The sequence below is a fragment of the Callithrix jacchus genome, chromosome 11 (assembly GCF_049354715.1).
Source record: "Callithrix jacchus isolate 240 chromosome 11, calJac240_pri, whole genome shotgun sequence".
NCBI lineage: Eukaryota > Metazoa > Chordata > Mammalia > Primates > Cebidae > Callithrix > Callithrix jacchus.
Window position 1 is genome coordinate 102,697,898 of NC_133512.1, and position 14,366 is coordinate 102,712,263.

A 14,366-nucleotide genomic window follows, 5' to 3' on the forward strand; every position below is an offset into this window, starting at 1 on the left:
ACCAAAGTTTAAGAAACTTAGGTCCAAATTATAACCTTATATAGAATATTTGTAGGAGATGAGGCAAAGTTGTATACAGTAGTGTTCATATGAAAGCATCTTTGTCCATGTTTTAAGCTATTAAATAGCATAGCAAAGTGATTTTTAAAATAGGCTTTGCATTCAAGCAAACAAGGATTTAAATAGGGACTGACACTTTCTATTTATATGATGTGAGTGTAGTTGCTTAACTACTAAACCTGCATTTCCTTGTCTATAAAATAAAAATGATAATACTCCCCATGTTTATTTTAATATAAAAAAGAGTGTATGTAGAGTGTTTCACAAGTAAAAAATTCATACTCAACAATAGCACCTTTTCTAGATTCCATCATAATTTTTCATTTCTTTTTATCCTTACGTAGCTCTAAAATTAACTTTTCTCACAATGACTATCATTTAGGCTAACTCCTGCTGACATTTAGGGACGTGTGTTAATCTAATCAAGAAATTTAAAATCTTAGTGGAGAATGGGTTGCTTCTGGAAAGATTTTCTTGGGACTGTTGATTTAATTTTTATACATGGATTTTAAAAATGTTCTTACTGTAAACAAAAACTCGTTGAATTACTTGCTTTTACTTATCCCTATTTAATAAATCTATCAACAATTATAATAAATTGCCATTTGTAAATGTTTTCCTATTTCTGTTGATCATTCAAACATATCTCCTTTACTTCATGTCATTAAAAAAACTCTTCTTTCAAAATTATTTGTCTAAATGCTACAGAAAAACATTTTTGCATTTGAAAAATAGAACTAAGAAAGGAGTTTACTCCAAAATAAATTCCAGAAAAAATAAACAAGAAAATTAGAATTCTAAATTGCTATAAGATGAATTTAATATTTATCCAATTTTTAAAATAATTTTCAGCTTTGAAAAAATTACTGAAAGAAATGATATAAAAATGTGTAACAGACATAAAGACAAAATAATTTATGGAGAAAATTTCTTTCTAGGTAATACATCTACAGCTATTTAGTGCATACTAAATTAAAATATAAACAAAAACTTTTAAATTCTAAAAGTTGATTTGGATTAAATGTGTTAAAGCAATAATTATCAAAAGAAAATATAACATCAGTGAGTCTATGCATAAATATGTATATTTGAACTTATTTCTCCAACTGAAATTTTTTATCCTTTCATCAACATCACTCAAATCACCCCAGCCCTAAGTAACCATCATTCTACTCTCTAGTTCTATGACATTAGCTTTTTTACATATGAGCAAGATCATGCAGTATTTTTCTTTCTGTTGTACACCGTGAAACGTTGGTATCTGATGATACCAACGTGGTATATTGTTAATAACAATATACCATATTCTAGAAATATTTTAGGAGAGTGAGTTTAGTTTTCTGACCACAAAAATGGTAACTATTAGAGGTAATATATATGGTAACTAGCTAGATTTAGTCATTCCACCATGTATATATATGTTATAGCATTACATTGTACACAATCAGTACATACAATCTTATCAGTCAATTTAAGCAAAATAAGTAAAAAAAATTATAAATATATATTTAAAACAAAACTCATATAATGAAGTTAGAAGTGAAATGGTATAAAAATTTATAAAGTAATCTACAACATGTTATTAAAATGGCTATAACTTCTCATCAATGTCTTTGTCAATTTGGACTGCTATAACAAAAATGACATAAACTTGGTGGCTTAAACAACAGAAATTTATTTCTCACAATTCTGGAGACTGGAAAGTCAAAGTCAAGGTGACAGCCAATGTGGTTTCTGGTGAGGGTCTTCTGCCTGGTTATGTTTTTACACAGGAGATGGAGATGGGGGGGCGAAGTCTCTTAGAAGGCCACTAATTCCATCACGAGGGCTTTATCCCCATGACCACTTCCTAAAGGCCCTATCTCCAAATATCATCACACTGGGAATTAATGTTTCAACATATAAATTTTGGGGAGAAACAAACATTCAATCAATAGAAATCTAATATTTACATTAATTGATATCCTAAATATACTATCCAAAAGTAAAAACAAGCCATATGCATAAAAACACTTGACAATAGTACAATCTGTGAATAATATGCAATAATAGTATCTTATACTATTATTTACAGTAGTGTATAATATAAAGAGACAAACTATCAATCTTTTTCATTAGCTAATAAGTATCATACAACATGAAGCTATTGAAGTTACAAGTATAAAAACTACTTAGCAAAGTGAAAAAAAAGATACGGCAAGTTATACAGTATGATTCTGTCTATATTGAAGTAATATGTGACCACAGATAAGAACCACATAAAAATATGGGAAATCTAAGCATTTGACTTATTAGAAAAGCATAAGTTAATTTTTTAAACTTACATTTTTTATTATATTCTTGGTTTTATTTTCCAAGTATAGAAAAGGGTGGACTTTAATCTTTATTTACAGGATGCCGAGAGTTATGAAATACCACATAGAAATAAGAGACCCATTCAGAGGACAAGCTTCATACAGTATGTACAGGTTGGAACTGTTCAAGTATAGTTTCAGTGTAAAAAGTGCTACAATAACAAACCACATTTAAAAATAGTTCTTAGTAGGAAAACGGTAACACAAACTTATAGCAAACATAAGACACAACAACTGTATGCCTCAATTTACGTGATATAAATTTTAAAGGTCTCAAGAGTTTCATTCTGAACATGGGAGGTATAGCTTTCAGAGGTAGTTTCTGGCACAACATTTTGATCTTCCTCTTCCTCTACAGAGAAATACTTCCCAATTAAGATTAATGAAGCCTTATATACAAACTCATTTTCATGGTTTTGTAGAGCTTCGATTTTGTCTAAGCCTCCACATTCTTCAATCATTATTCTAAGTTTCTCAGTTTCACCTAGTTTCTCAGCAGCCTGAAAGATATTTAAAATGGCATCCAGAGTAACCAGAATAATCTTGGTATCTTTCCCAATTAAGGTTCATCAATGGTTTTATTATGCCACAATGAACAAGGTAAATAATCTCTTCAATTATTCCACCCTTTGTAGAGTTAGTTATAGCCCATATATATGGCTTTCTTCGTGTCTTAAAATCTGCCTTAGTGAGAACACTGACAAGAAATGGGACTATTCCATGATTCACAGCTTGCTGTATCTGGTCCTGAAGGACAGCTGCGATGTTCTCTGTAGCTTCCTTCTAAATGTTAGTTTTAGGCTGGGAAAGATGATGCACACTCCTGTATAAATAACAACTTGAGTCTGTTCATCTGTACCAGTGACAATATTCCCTATGGCTCTTAGTGCAGGGGTCACAATTGGCAAGTCAGAAACTCCTAGGAGCTTCATGAGTTGGGGCACAACTTCTGTTTTCATGACCCTATCAATCCATTCATTTGGATCATCAGTAAAGTAGGAAACAGCCCAGCATGTCTACCAATATTTCTGGATTATCATGGTGAAGGAGCAAAACTAAAGTAGAAAGAATTTGCTCAACAGCATCTAATGAGGCTGCAGGATTCTTGCTGTGATAAGGGTTTGTAAGTGTTCAGTTAAGATTACGTAAGTAACTACATGCTAAAGATGACATATCAGGAACTGCAAGAAGAGCCAATAGTGGGTCAACTGCAATGCTTCATTTCTGTACTTTTTCCTTGACCTTGAATCTGTTAAGTTGGGCAGCTGGTGAATTAGCATTCTTGTTGGTGAACATAGTTATGAGACAAAGGGAGACAGCTGCTCAGAGGACCCAGGTTTCCAGGGAAGTGATACGGTTCTCACTGGCTATGGGACAACTGCACTCAAAACATCCATCTCCCATCTCGGCTCAGCCTAAAGACAGTGTGTCTTCATTATACGTTGTGCAATGATAAATTTTTTAATGAAATAATAGTTAAACATAAAGGATTCTTGCTTGATAGGTTTCTTGAAGCTTGATAAGACAGTATGTGCTGCACACACATGTTTATTGCAGCACCGTTCACAATAGCAAAGACTTGGAACCAACCCAAATGCCCATCACTGATAGACTGGATAAAAAAAAAACGTGGCACATATATATCATGGAATACTATGCAGCCATAAAAAAGAATGAGTTCATGTCCTTTGCAGGGACATGGATGAAGCTGGAGACTATCATTCTCAGCAAACTAATGTAAGAACAGAAAACCAAACCCTGCATGTTTTCACTCATAAGTGGGAGTTGAACAAGGAGAACACATGGACACAGGGAGGGGAACATCACACACTGGGGCCTATCAGGGGGTAGGGAATTAGGGGAGGAATAGCATTAGGAGAAGTGCCTAAAGTGGATGGTGGGGTGAAAGATGCAGACAACCACCATGGCACATGTATATCTATGTAATGAACCTGTATGTTCTGCACATGTACCCCAGAACTTAAAGTACAATTAAAAAGAAAAGACAGTATGTGTGTGGCTAGGGTTGCCAGATTTGACTAACAAAAACACAAGACTCACAGTTAAATTTAAATTTTGTTAAACAACTGATGCTTTTTTAACATGAATATATCCCATTCAATATCTGGTACATAATTTTACTACAAAAGCATTGTTAGTCTGAAATTCAAATCGGGATGGGTGTTGTGCAATTTATCTGACCATCCAATTTGTGCCATTTAGGACCTCATACCTTCTGCAAACATTCGCCATTCATATTAAATAATTATGCCCCAGTATACATGGGATGAAGTTGGTGGATAGATTTAATACTCATTGGAAGAAGCAACCTTGGCTTTTACCAAACAGATATGTGTTCAACTTTTTACTGTCAGAACACATCTTATAGGAAATCCTGATTTGATCCATGAGGACCAGAAATGAAAACATTCTGAAGCAAAATTAAGAGAAGAATAATGAATGAGTTTATGAAAACTGAGATCATGGTAGATGACATGGACTAACATTTTCCCAAGTTTTCAAGCCCAGGCCAACTGCATGGAACTAATCTACAGCATACATCCTGAGAAAGCCCCAATAACAGGTCCTCGTATTGTACACTTTATAATTTTAAAGGCCCAACTAGATAAAACATTCGGAGAAGATCCAGAATGGTCCAGGAATTACTGCCACTGAAGGATCTAATGGATTTTTGCCAGACTGCTCACGTTCATCACTGTGTGTTCACAGTCATCTACGGATAGATAAAGAATGTTGCCTAAAGGGCAGTGCATAACTGCTTCCAGATTATAAATTGATTATCTAATAAAATGCTTCATTGAAATTTTATATCCATTTTCTTCTTGATATGTTACAAATCACAGCATCTTTAGTCACATGTATGAATGGCCTCGGCGAATAGGTCAGATGCAGCAAGAATCCTAAAGCTATAGTCAGCCTGTTGAAGACCTAGGAACAATACTGGTGTGACGGGAGCTTAGTGAATAAACAAAGAATGAAGGAAGATGAGTGAAAAGAAGTAGACAGGGAGTAAAATCCCCAAACACTTCAGTGTTGGGTAATATGAGAACGGCAATGGATAGCCTCTGTAGAAATGCAGAGGAAGGACTAATACATTCCTGCTTTGAGGCAGGTGACTTTTATTTTTATTAATTAGGAGTGGCTTTATTAGACCCCTCATTCCTATGTGAGCCTATTATGATCCTGTACATGATCATCGCCATGTATGGGGCCTACAGACCAACTTCTGTAAAAATGGAGTCACGGCTTTTTGGCAGATGTCCTTCAACATTCAACTGGCTTGTATGTGATCACCTTGTACAGTATTTTAACTCAATCTACTAAGTAGGCCAACATTTTTGCAAACAATATATTGCTGAACTCAACTAAGATAATTGAACTGCTTCATTACTACAATAGTCTCTTAATTTAGCTGGTATTCCTATTTCTTCTTTTGCCCTCCTGCCACCCAGTTAACACCCAGGACTCAGCATAACTTTAAGAGTATAAATCAATCAGATCATATAATGTCCCTTCTTAAAACTTTCCAAGGGTACTTCTGGGCTTCTGCTTAGGATGTGAACTGGAATTTCCTATTTTTTTTAACACGAAAAAGCTAAGCAAACTGCAAATTTATAGTTTTGAACCTATGAAAAGTGGAAGAAAATCACTTCTATTACTAGGTTTAAAACTTACTTAGCTCAGTTCTATGTCCTACATAAAATGTCCAGCTCCCAACAAAAAAGTATGAGGCCTATAAAAAGACAATAAGGAACAACACATTGCCGAAGACAAAGCAATGAACAGACCCACACTCAGATACCACATGGATGTTGAAGTTATCCGACAGAATCCGTTCTAGCTACAAAACATTCTTTTGAATTCAAGATCAGATTGGGAATGCCAGAGAGTGAACTAAAAGAATGAAGAAAGTGGTGGGGAGAAAGGAAGGTGTAGAAATGCTGGAAATGAAACAGTCATTGCAATGAAGATTTTGTACACATGACACAGCTGAGAATAAAATCAGCAATCTGAAGATAAGTCCATAGAAATCACATTTCTTTAAAAATATGTTTTAAAACTATCAAAAATCAACAATAAGAAGGCATGGGCAGAGGGCCTAGGGGAGGGATAGTGGGAGGGAGGGTGGGGAGGGATAACATGGGCAGAAATGCCAGGTATAGGTCATGGGGGAATGGTGGCAGCAAACCATTTTGCCATGAATGTACCTAAGCAACAATCTTGCATGATCTGCACATGTACCCCAGAATCTAAAGTACAATAAAAAAATTACTATCTGAATAAAAAACAAAGTCAAAAAGCAACAGAGGTTGGTGGGGCTGTGGAGAAAGGGAACACTCATGCACTGCTGGTGGGAATGTAAGTTACTTCAGCCACTTTGGAAAGCAGTTTGGAGGTTTCTCAAAGAACTTAAAACAGAACTACCATTTGACCCAGCAATCCCATTATTGGATATATACCCAAAAGAAACAAATCATTCTATTCACAACAGTAAAGTCATGGAATCAACCTAGGTGCCCATCAACAGTAGACTGGATAAGGAAAAGATGATATTTATACACCATGGAATACGACATAGCCGTAAGAAAGAATAATGACCCTGCAGAAAGAATCATATCGTTGCAGCAATGGGGGGGGGCAGCTGAAGGCCATTATCCTAAGTAAATGATCATAGGAACAGAAAATCAAATACCACATGTTCTCACTTGTAAGTGGGAGCTAAACACTGGGTACTTATGGACATAAAGATGGCAACAACAGACACCAGGGGCTACCAGAGGAGGGAGGGAGGGAGAGGTCAAGGGTTGAAAAACTCACTGTTTGGTACTATGCTTACTACCTGGGTGACAGAATCATTTTTACTCCAACCTCAGCATCACACAATATACCCAGGCAACAAGCCTGCACATGTACCCACTGAATCTACAAATAAAAGTTGAAAAAAAAAAAGAAAGCCACAAACCTGATAAAGTGAGTAAAGAGTTGATCCTCCACCCAAGTAGATACACAGATGGCAAATAAGCATATAAAAAGATGCTTAATATCATTAATGCAAATTAAAACCATAATTAGACACAACTCAGCATTTTGAAATTTTAATTTGTTGAAAACCAGCTTCAATTGTATTATTTTAAACTTGTGACATTTTAAAATTGTACAAGTATTTTGACATCTGCCCCCTACATTTAGTGTCTTATAATGATGGCAAAATACCAACCAATCACAGGATTAATGGGCTTAATGAGTTTAACCCTCAGTTCCCATTTACAGCACCCAATATTCCTCTGAAATATGAAACAGACCTGGCAGTGGCCAACAGTGAATTTCTTCTCCCAACACCAACAAAATTGAAAAGTTTAGCTCCTCTGAGTGTTATGCTGCAGTGGCATTTGTCCAGAATTGATACTGTCCCATACTTGGGGGACTTCAAATGTACCAGTGAAAATAGCTTTCTCCTCGTCAAGGGGAAGAAAGAAAATCACTTTAAAACCTAGCAGATCTGTCTGTGAGATCTTTCCTCCTGTGCCATCTCTTCAGGTTTTTTTTATTTTTTGTTTTTATTATTATATATTTTTTTGCAGTGGAGCAAGAGAGACCAATAGCTAACCTTAGTTACAAGAAACAAGACAGTGATGGCTATTAAGGGAGTGACCATGAGCAATCGGAATACTCCTTTACCTCCCACACCAAATGTATGTGCTTCACAGAAACACACACACACACACACACACACACACATACACACACACAACACAAATCCATAAAATACAACAGCTAGAAATATAAAGTTCATTCATCCAAGGATGGTAGATGGCAAGAGGGATAGGTGGGGGGTGGGGGGTAAATGGCACAGTGAGAAAAAAAGTTTTCAAATCAGTCCAGCACAGGGACTGGCAAATGCTAGAAAATAGCTACAGAGAAACCTGTGTTCCTTTCAGACTCATGATGTGTCAGGAAGATTCTGCCTGACGTGTACCAGAGACAAAAATTCTGATTCCTCAGAAAGAAGGGAATACACAGAAGGACGCTGGGAGAGAGAGTTCTGCCTTCCCTGGCAGGAGGAAGTGAACAGGGAAGAGAGCTACCACAGCCTCCTTCCTATCTCACCCATGCCCTTTGGATGACAGTAGCCTTCAGTTTGGCAGGAGATGGATGCAGTGAAGGAAACTTCTCTAAAGAAGTTAAACTTCTCAGGGCAGACTGCAAGTAGACTGTTCTGTGAAAGAGTCTGTTGCTTTGGAAGACCACCAAGGGGAAGAGGCACAGCTGGAAGAGGTAAGCTGTGCCAGGGGTCTTTGCCTCATCGGTGCTGATAATGAATAAAGGAACAGGATAGAGAAGAGGCAGCCACTGATAATATGGCTGCACTGGTAATGAAGACTGGATTGCCATGAGAAAAGCCAAGGGCAAACCAAACCCAAAGTAGTAATGCCAATTCCTTTCTATGTCAGACAACCGCTGGTGCATTTCAATTCCTTTACTGGACCAAGAATATTTGAAGCAGTGTAGTGAGTAGTGAAGGGACAGATGCAGGAAACTAACCAGCTGCACGACATGGATGGGAAAGAGACTAACAAACACTCCTTGACTGAGGAAAAGAGCCTGCAGCAAAAGGTTGGAGAGTATGTCCACTATTATTTTGCAGACACTAGGGAATAGGTGAGGCTTCCTCACTGGTTTCTCAAATGCCAGGTTGGCTATATCTTGAAACCAAATGGCATTCACAATTTTGCTAGGCACAAACAAGAGGAGCTCCCAATGGGCACTGGAGAGCAACATGGGGAAAAATTCTAGCCATAACTGACTATCTCTATGTCGTGATAGATCACCAATAATTCAGGGTGTCACTGACCAAAGCAGAAGAATAAACATTCAATATAACAAGAGATTGGATCAGAACACTCCACCATTCCAAGTGCAACACTGAAAACTTCTATGATGATACATGATGGCTGGGTGTGGCTCACACATGTAATCCCAGCTCTTTGGCAGGCCAAGGCAGGCAAATCATGAGGTCAGGAGTTCGAGACCAGCCTGGCCAACATGCTGAAACCTCATCTCTACTAAAAATACAAAAAAATTAGCTGGGCGTAGTGGCAGGTTCCTGTAATCCCAGCTACTTGGGAGGTTGAGGCAGGAGAATCATTTGAACCCAGAAGGCAGAGGTTGCAGCGAGCCAAGATGATGACACTGCACTCCAGCCCAGGTGACAGAGTGAGACTCCATCTCAAAAAAGAAAAGAAGAAGTAGAAAAAAAAAATGGCTCACTCTCTCACTCTTACTCTACATTCCTGGTTCTTCTCTGTGCCAGGACGCTACTTCACTACTTGTCCTTATTCAATGCTGCTCCTCTCCCTCTTGCTGGATTCAAGCATGGTACAAATAGCTGGATGGAATCTTTGATCTTTCTGGTCCTGGAGAAAGGTTCTAACACCATCAGGCATCTCTTCACCACCCAAACTATCAACTACACAGAGGAGACAGAAGTGCCTCCAAATCTCTCATTATGAAGGACCAACAGCTCCACCGCCACAGCTCTGGCCAGGCCCCTCACCCATGGCAGACCTGATCGGCTTCCCAGCACACAGCTGCCCCCCTCCGCTGGGCTGCTCCCAGGGCAGGGGCCACATAGGGTTCTGCCAGGCATTTTTTAAATTGCAAAAAAGAAAATTTAAAAATTGCCAACATCATGTTACTTAGAAGGATATAGAGCAACTGAAAATCTCATACATTGCTGGTAGAAATTCAAAATGTTACAGCATCTTTGGAAAATAGTCTGGCAGTTTCTAATAAAGTTAAACACATGCCTACTATGCATCCCAACAATCTTACTTCCAGATAATTACTCAAGAGAAATAAAAACTATATTTACGCTAATATCTTTATATATGTATAGAGGTTTTTATTTTTAAAGTCTAAAAATGAGACAATTCATATGTTCTTCAAATGCTAAACTGATAAAATTTGAAAACCCATTCAATGAGACATTGCTTAGGAATAAAGAGCAATGGACTTCATTTCACATGACATAGATGAATCTCAAATACATTATGCCAAGTAAAAGAAACTATATCCAAAAAGCTACATATCATATGGTTCCATTTTATATGGTTTTTCATAGGAAGGGAAACACATCATAGGTTGTGTTAGTTCATTTTCATGCTGCTATTAAGAAATACCCCAGACTGAGTAATTTATAAAGAAAAAAGGTTGAATTGACTCACAGTTTCACATGACTGGGAATGCCTCGGGAAACTTACACTCATGGCAGAAGGCGTCTCTTCACAGGATGGCAAAAGAGAGAATGAGGGCCAAAAAGAAGGGGGAAGTCCTTTATAAAACCATCAGATTTCGTGAGAATTCACTTACCCTCGCAAGAACAGCATGGGGGAATGCTGTTCACTCCCATGATTCAATTTTCTCCACCTGGTCCTATCCTTGACACATGGGGATTATTACAATTCAAGGTGAATTTGGGTGGGAACACAGAGCCAAGTCATATCATAGGTTGTTAGGGATTGGGAGAGAAGGAAAGAATTGAGTACAAATGGGCAGCATGAGACTTTGTCATAAAGAAACCTGTATCCATCTTTTCTCATACTACTAATATAAAAATACCTGAAGCTGGGTAATTTATAAAATAAAGAGGTTTAATTGACTCATGTTCCATATGGCTAGCAAGGCTTCACAGTCATTGTGGAAGAGTAAGGAACATCTTACGTGGCGGCAGGCAAGAGAGAGCTTGTGCAGGGGAGCTCCCCTTTATAAAACCATCAGATCTCATGAGACGTATTCACTATCATGAGAAATGCACAGGAAAGACCTGCCTCATGATTCAACTACCTCCCACTGGGTCTTTCCCACAACACGTGGAAATGGTAGGAGCTGCAATTTAAGATGAGATCTGGGTGGGAACACAGACAAACCATATCAAAACTATTCTAACTGTGGTGATCAATACATGATTTCATGCATTTGCCAAAATCTGTATAACTATACCCCATAAAGAGCATATTTTACCATATCAAATTTTAAGAAACCTTTCCAATCACCTCTATAGCCGTTAAAATTGAAGTTTATTTCCATATCCTTTACAGTTTTGCTTATTTCTTCTGCCTCTCATTGCTCACTCATTCCATTGCTTACTATGCTACAGCAATACAGTTCTTAGTAAACAAAGTACTTTCAACCCTCATGTTATTCCACTTGACATCAAATTCTAAGAATATCTTTTTCCCCAGGGCTTTATTTTGTTAACTCCTTATCCTTCACATCTCAACTTCAATGTCAACTAGCAGATATGCTTCCTTAACAGCCAATCTTATATCACCTTCCCTCAATCATATTGCTTTGCTTAGTTACTTTACAATTTCCAGAACCTAAAATTATTTTATTTATGTTTTTACTTATTTATTACATATCTCCACCTCTAGAATATAAGCTCCATGGAGTGAGGTGCTATTTTTCTCTTTTTCAAAAAGAGTAAAATTCCTGGGCAAATAACAGCCACGTGATAAGTATTTGATAAATGAATGACTGAATTTTAAAACTATTAAGTGTTCTGAGATAATCCCTCCAAATTTCTCCCAGGCAACACTAGACTTTTACAAAAAGGAAGAAAATTAATGGCATGTATGCAACCATAGTATTTGTACCACAAAGTGGATTATCAATTAATTGGTCAAATAATTTGTTAAAGATGCTATTGAGCAAGATAGAAAAATCTCCATGGTGCCCTTAATGTCCAAAATTCGGTTATAATTTTGTTTGAACACAGATTCATTCATTATTAGACTCTGGTAGTGGTTGCTTAAGAAAAAATATACTCAAAGACAGATTACTCTTTATCTCAAAACATGATGATACTGACAGTCATCAAGATGGCTGACTAGAGGTGCCCAGCACTCTTGTCTCCTGAAAAAAAAAGACAAAAATATCAAGTAGATAACCACATATTCAATAGCCTAAGCTAACACACTGGAATTTAGCAGTGACCCTCTGAGGTATAGAAACTTGAAATTGTGTCATAAAGAGAGAAGCAAAGCAGACAGAATCAGTTAAGAGCTAGGGAAGACTCTCCATTGCAGAAAAAAATGTACATGAGAGACCCCCAATGGTTCACCTTCCAAGCACAGATGCTTGTCATCCTAACTACAGGTGAGCCCCTCAATCCTCACAGACCCTAAGCAAACATGCAGCACAATTATGTTGTCTCCACAAGGGAATTCCTACTTGGTCTTATCCACCTCTAGCACCCAATTTGCTGCAGCACAGCGTAACTTTCACAGTGGAGCCAACACCAGACTATATCCTTCCCTAGTGCCTAATAAATCCTGCATCTCCATATCCTTGGGGCCCCATCAACACTCTCCCACATCTACCCAGAGGGCAGCAGTATCACACCAGCTGGACTTAAAGGTGGGCATGTCTCTGACACCCAAGCCCATGCAATACCCTACAACATAGGGAACAGACAGTCCAGCACATCCAGGAGGCTGCCCCTAAGACATAGGGAGCCAAAGCACATGCTCCTCAGAGCCTGAGAGCCATCTGCCCAAGCCTCCACAACACTGATCCTGCCCCCTCCAGCAGCCATCGTATACCCAAGCACACTGCTTGGGTACCTAAAACCTAGCCCACCTTGCCTCCCACAATCACTACCAATATGCTCATACTTCACCAAGGGACCCAAAGATCTCTACTACCATGGCCAATACATGTGTGCACCTCCTGAGATGGCTCAAAGATAAGCTTTCTTGGGTCGCCACTGTTACTATTGGCACCCACACATACTACCTTGAAACTCAAGGATCAACCCACCAGATGTCCCTACACCACCACCACTGACACCTGCATGCTCTGCCCAGGGTCAGAAGAAGCAGTCCAAGGAACAGACCAGCCAGACGACAGCCTGCCACTGTCCATGCCTGTGTACCATACCCAGGGTGCTGAGGACCAGCCAGCCTCGGTTCTATTGCCACTACCACCAGTGCCTACACACCCAACTTGGGGACCCAAGAACTGGCCCACCCAGAGCCCACTCTCACCACAGCCAATACCCACAAAAGCCATGTAGAGACCTGAGGACTGATTCATCTGGGGCTCACCCAGGCCACCCAGGGGCCTAAGGACTGGCCTGACTGGCACTCCATACCTAGCAAAATCTTACCACAGCCTACACAAATAATTACAACTACTAAGGAATTCTCAGACACCACTGACATTGATCATAGCCAAATAAATCATATGGAGACTACACTCTGGCACCCACTCAAAACCTAAGCCAAAGTACCCTAACCAACAGGCACTATAGATACATCAATAAGAACTTGTATTTCCCTATGAAAACTACTCCATAAAATTAGAAAATGCAACTGTTACACCAGATGCATAGATATCAACATAAATATCAACAAGAAACATGAAAAAAACAAGTAAACACAACACCTCCAAAAAGACAGAGTTATTCTCCAATAACAGATCCCCAAAAATATATATATAAAATACCTTAAAAGAAATTCAAAATAATAATATTAAGGAAACACAGTAAAATTCAAGTAAACACAGGTGGAAAATACAAAGAAATCAAGAAATGGATTCATGATCTGAAAAGGAAATTTAACAAAGAAATAGATATTATAAGAAAAGAACTAAAGAGAAATCTTGGAATAAAATAATTGAATGAATGACATAAAATGTATAATCAAGAGCTTAAACAATAGACTATACTAAGAAGAAAAAATTCTAAACATGAAGACAGGCCTTTTGAAAATAACCCAGTCAAAGTAAAAACTAAAAGAATGAAGAAGGCCAGGCATAGAAATTTACACCTATAATCATAACACTTTAGGAAGCCAAGGCTGGAGGATCACTTGAGCTCAGAAATTTGAGACTAGCCTGGGATAACATAGTAAGACTTCATCTCTACTA

General features: G+C 38.0%; 1 long non-coding RNA gene and 2 pseudogenes across 2 annotated transcripts in view; all 3 read right to left on the minus strand.

The window, feature by feature from the left end:
* LOC118143755 (uncharacterized) overlaps window positions 1-14,366 on the minus strand; it is a 335,343-nt gene that overhangs the window by 140,567 nt on the left and 180,410 nt on the right. The gene's annotated exons all lie outside the window — the stretch shown is intronic.
* LOC100414059 (importin subunit alpha-1 pseudogene) lies at window positions 1,712-4,660 on the minus strand (annotated as a pseudogene). The gene is made up of 2 exons (XR_013523796.1): window positions 4,648-4,660; window positions 1,712-3,622 (listed from the first exon to the last, which is right to left on the minus strand). The product of XR_013523796.1 is annotated as an importin subunit alpha-1 pseudogene (transcript).
* Window positions 8,535-9,231, minus strand: LOC100895046 (etoposide-induced protein 2.4 homolog pseudogene; annotated as a pseudogene).